We start from the raw sequence: 6,000 nt of genomic DNA, 5'->3' as shown, positions 1-6,000 counted from the left end.
CTCAGTTGGTTGAGTGACTGCCTTCGGCTCAGGTCATGATCCTGGAGTCCCTGGATCAAGTCCCGCATCGGGCTTCCTGCTCGGCAGGGAGTGTGCTTCGTCCTCTGACCCTATCCCCTCTCATGTGCTTGCTCTCTCTCATTCTCTCTCTCTCAAATAAATAAATAAAATCTTAAAAAAAAAAATCTGGCAACTACGAATACTAATTATTAATATGGGTAAGTAGAGCAAGTTTCCTTGACACATGACAAAACAGAAATATGTAAACTAAGTTACAAAATCAAAGTTATACCAAGAATAATGATCTTGACAAAAAAATAAAATGATTAAAATTGACTTGCTTAAAGGCAAAGTCTCTCAAATTAAAGTGTAAAACCACATTTAGTGAGTTGATAACATCTAAAGTCAAATAATACAGAAACAAAAAATAAGAATATGGTGAATATAAAAATAACATATTTATGTTTCAAATACAGGGCACAGAAAAAAGTACATAAAATAAAGTCTATGTGAGACAAAAGAAAAACTCAATAGTAATATTAAAGAGGAAATTTCTACCTAAACATTGTTAGTCTGTATTGGGAGGAAAAACAAAAATTTTAAGTCATTTGGTATTTTTTTTTAATTTTAAAGATAACATTAACATATATACAAAATTTTCTAAGATTCAGAGAATATACCCATTGCAACCACCCATGTGATATTCACCAAATATAGTAAGATACAAAGAATATCTCAAATAAAAAAATAAATGTAAAGGCTATCTTTGATTATCATAATTCAGTAAAGCCAGACAGTTATTTTACTCATGCAACAGAGCTGATTCTCATCACCACTTTAATAAAAGAAAAGGGAAATTAAAATTTAACACTATTTACATTACTTAACACCAAGTGAAAGTTTGAGGTTGATGTTGAGGCTCTTTGTTTGGTGTGCGTTGAAACAGAAGCAGAAGGTCCCAAGATCAAACTAATAAATAAAGAAGCAGAATCGCTTTAGTCCTTGTGTTAGATAGATGGTCCATGTGTCCAAGAGGAAAAAAGTGATATATAGGTAGGCTAATTTTTTTTTTCTCTTTTCACTTGTATATAGTGAGTAGCAAAACCACACAGGAACAAATTTATTCAAATTGATGTCAACTTCCAAAACATTCTCTTAAACTTGATTTGCCTTCTCTAACTTTTGAGGTTCCCCAGGAACTAATCATAGATCCTTTTCTCATCTGTCTCTGTCCCCTTCTTTTAGATGATCACTCTTTTTAAAAATACTTTGTATTTAATTTCAGTGATCTGCAGTTTATGTACACAGTGCCTATGCTGAATTTATTATATTTTTATGTTATTTTCCCTTCAATTTGAGAATTTATGTCTTTGATCAATTTTGGAAATTCATAAGCATTGTCTTTTTGATTATTGCCACTTTTCTCTTCTTCCTTTCCTAGCCTTTTGGAACTCCTAATAGGTATGTGTTGGTCCATTTCATGCTATGTTCCATAAAGAAATTATCTTTAAGCTCTTTGATTGTCGCCACCCATTATCTATAATCTGTGATATTTCCTAAGCTCTATCTTCCATATCTTAAGTTTTTGCAAAGCAGGAACCTACTATTTAATTTCCATTGCATTTGTAATTTCACTTGTTACAGTTGTCGTTTCAAGAATTCCATCTTGTCTTTTTTTTTTTTTGTCCTGGTTTCTCATTCTTCTCTATTTGTTTTAATATTTTTAATTATCTTCCACATTACTGATTTATAGCCAGCTTCACGTTATTTATTGTTTCATATGATTAGAGCAATAATTCTCCTATGTGTTGCATCTGTCAACTTTGTTTCATGTTAAATGAGTTCTTTATATTTTAATTTTTCATTTTGCACTTCTTTGAGCGGAGTTTGGTTTTTTGCTGGAGTCTGGCTGCTGACAGGTTATGGGAATGATCCTCAGAGGAAGTTTTGCATCACTTCTTCTGTTTATCCCAAGAGTATTGTAAGTAGCAACTTTTATATTAATTTCTCAGCTGGGTGATTCTGGCCTTCTCAGATACTGCGAAGTTAGACTCCAAACCAAAATGGGACATAGCTTCCAGCTTCTGATTGCTTGGAGTAGCCTTTTTCCCAGACACTAAACAAATACGAGTTTCCTCATCAAATGCTGCGTCATTGGGCAGATATTTATGTCCCCCTTTCATTTCTGTGGTTCAGACTTTATAAAAGAGTATTTTTCACAAAGAGTTCTGACTCTTTGCCTTGCACAGTCCATATATAGTAACTGAAAATCCAGTCCTGTGCTAGTTTCATGAGTAGTAAGGAACTCCTCCAACTCCAATATCAGGGCTATAGCAGCATGAGCTCCATGTTTATTTAAAGTTTCATCCTTTTTTATTATTATTATTCTATTGTCTGGATCTTTTCTTTCTATCTTCTCAGCGTTAAATTTGTGATATTGTTATACTTTATCAAGCATTTCAAACAGAGTGGGAGAGTTTCTGCATTTGATACACCATTTTGCTGGAACTTAAGCTCCCTGGGTGATTTCTTCTCCTCTCATGGATTTTAAATTTCATCGATATTCCATCATTTCCCAAAGTATATGTCTAAGCTAATCATTCTGAATTAGTGGTGCTTTAACCCCCCAAGGACATTTGGCAATGTCTGGAGATATTCATGATTGCCATAACAAGAGGGCAGTGCTGTTGGCATCTAGTGGGTAGAGGCCAGAGATGTTGCTAAATATCCTGTAATTCCCAGGTCCTTATCTCAGCCCCAAATGTCGTTAGTGCCAATGTTGAGAGACCCCTGCCGAGCCCATATGTTTCATCTGTTTTCAACATCTCCACTTGAATTCATATTGACAAGTGTCAAAAAGAATATTCTTTTTATTTTTATTCACAAATTTGTTTCTCACCCATCTTTTCCATTTCAGTTAAGGGCACCATAATGAACCTAATTACGCAAGTTAGAAACCTAATGGTCATTCTGGAAACCTTTATTGCCAATCTGGTTGATTTTGCCCTCTAAATATTACGACATCGCCAGATTTTCTTCTCCACTCTCTCATTACCGTCTACCATCTCTCACAAGAGCTACAAGATGGTCTTCTAAACTGTCTCCCTTGCAATCTTGCCTGTCTCTAGTTCTTTTCCACACAGAAATCAGGATAATCTCATTGCACTTCCAGCACATTTCAAAATCTTTAGCAGGGCCCTCAAGTCGGGTGTTCATGATCTGGGCCCTGCTGATCCCATTAACCACCTTTTGTGCTGCTCCTTCATTCATCACCCTTTAGAAAACTCAGCTTTCTCTTATTTCCTGGAAGAGGAACCTTTTTCCATCTCCATGACTCTCCATGCTCTTCCTTCTGCCTGGAATGCTCTTTCTCCAATTCTCAGGGTAACCACGGCTCAGTCTTCAGATGTCAGCCTAAATACCCCTCTTCCAGAAGCCTTAACTTATTCCCCAATCTGTAACCCATCTTCCTTGTTATTTCTCACAATATTTATGCAAGTTTTAATGTTATTGTGCGTATTCTCCCCTAAATGTAAGTTTCAAATAATCAAGAACCATGTCTGCTGAGTTCACTACTTTTTATTGGGCCTGGAATAGGAAAGGCATTCAAGAAATATTTGTTGAAGGAATTAGTTAATGTGTACCAAGAATTTAACAGGGATCATCACTAGGCTAATACCAGTTGAAGAAGTTCTGTGAATCTTGAATTTACAAGGACCTTGAGTTTTAGGTGTATGACTGAATACATACTATGAAAAAAGCTATATACAGCTGCTAAATAATTAATGCTAAATATAATATAGATGTATTTATGCATATAATATACATATATATTATAAATGCATGTGCATATATATATACATACTTATGCATATAAATACATATATGAATACAAGATGTATATATTTTATGGGCATATATGTTATTAAATATATGCATATATGTATATAATATAGTATACATATGTATAATAATATTTCTAATACAATGCATTAAATTCATATTTATATGTATTATATAATGTAAAATGTTTTATATATTATAATTTGGTTATTTTCTTCAAAGCTAGTGTTGGAATTAATGAAACTTTTATATGGTTTTGACACTGGAGATATTTCTTTCCTACATATTCATAAAGCCCTTACATTTTGATTGTTCTGGTGCCTAAGGGATGTGCTCATTTTTTTTCCTGTTTCATGAAGTTCTATATCCAATACCGACATCTTCAAAATAATCACTTTATTTCCCAATCTCTTTCTTTTCTATTTTCCAAAATGCAGGTTTCCAGTGTTCATCATTGTATGTGTGTAGTTTTAAGTATTTTGCTACTCCTACCTGGAAACTAGGTGCTTCAAGTCCTTTTTAGAATGAGATAGAGAAATACATGAATAAAAGTAAATTAATTACCATAAAATGGGTAATTGATAGATACAATTTATAGAGCTTTGTTTTCCAACAATAGCATTTTATAAAATGGATTTACTAACTAGATTTTTGGAAATGGCTTCTCTCTCTTATTTCTACATTATGGCAGTGAAATGGATTTGAGAGACTATCTTGGTTTTATAAGAAAGAACATGGCATTCTTAAAAAACACCTCATTCTTAAACCCTCCCCAAACTGGACTGAAGCCATGAATTTCATAGTATTTTGTGTGTCATGGTCTCAAGATACCCCATTGGCTGTATACTTTGAGGCTGCTTCATGCTTGATGAGACAGCTGCATGGAGAGTCCCAGCGTTCTTGAAAAACTGTGCCTGCCTGTCTATAAAAGGAGATGTATATATTTTTGCCTCTCAATCTTCCCAATCCTCAATATAAAGGTCCAAAGCTTTATATAAGCCAACGAAATAGATATTTAGTTGTTGAGCATGTATTGGGGATTCATTACCATTTTTAAGAGTGCTGTCATTCACACAACTGGAAACAAGAATGCAAAACAGTGTTTCAATCACAACAATGGTATAAAATTGTATAAAATATTACACTTTGGTCATGAAAATCAGCTTTTTTTATATGACTCTAAGTGAAAGTAAGCATTCTTTCCCAGCACAGAGCTGATTTTATATGAGTTTAAGTGTGATTTTATATGAGTTTAAATACAAAAAATAAATGTATTTTTTGAATCTCTTGCTTTAAAACACACTAACTAATCAGCTGACCAAAGCTCTACTGGCTATTATATCTACTTGCAAACTAGCAAATTCAATTTTCAACATAACAACACAAAGTAAAATGAAGTGGAATGCTGTGATTTTAAGGGGGCTTTGCCCTCCTTTGTTCTGTGAACTTTACTGGCTTTCACACCACAGCAGTCTCACAGCTCTTTGTTCAAACTCAACATCGAATGTAAAGAATGGCTTTACATTGTGATTTTTCTTACGCAAGGAATCCAAATGTATCAAGAAAAATGCTCATCAAGGCTTGGAGCAGAAAGAGATATTTATTTTACATGTGCCCGAGTTCTGTGTAACTCAACATCATGACAAATGAGTTGACATTGCAATTGAGAGTTGAAATTCTCTTTGTTTCCTATGAATCATAAAGCCAAAACACATGGCCCAACATTACACTTTCAAATATTAGTTGCTGATAGTGGGAAACATTAAAGATCACCATCTCATATACCTAAGTAGAACCGGACATGTGAGAGATATTGCAAACTTGACTGGCTTCTGCTTCTTATCTCTGTTAGATGTCTATTAGTCAATTTTCCTCTTAAACACAGTTCATAGTTCCTGCAATTATCCCAGTGTGCATAAGAAATACAAATTCTATCCGGGAGGTAAGTCACTTTGAAGAGTGGAGAGAACACTGGATGGAATTGGGAAGGGAGTGTGGCCTAATCGTCATAGCATAAGTTGTGAAGTCAAGCAGATTTGGATATGAATCTCAGTTTGGTCACTTCCTAGCTCTTTGTTCCTGGACAAGTTATTAACTTCTCCATTCTTCCATTTTCTCACTGGTCAGATAGAGTCATGAGGACTAAATTGGATGAAT

Source organism: Mirounga leonina, unplaced genomic scaffold (genome assembly GCF_011800145.1).
Source record: "Mirounga leonina isolate KUSES-001 unplaced genomic scaffold, KU_Mleo_1.0 Mir_176, whole genome shotgun sequence".
NCBI lineage: Eukaryota > Metazoa > Chordata > Mammalia > Carnivora > Phocidae > Mirounga > Mirounga leonina.
The sequence above is the reverse complement of the archived record's forward strand: the minus strand, read 5'-3'. Positions refer to the sequence as shown.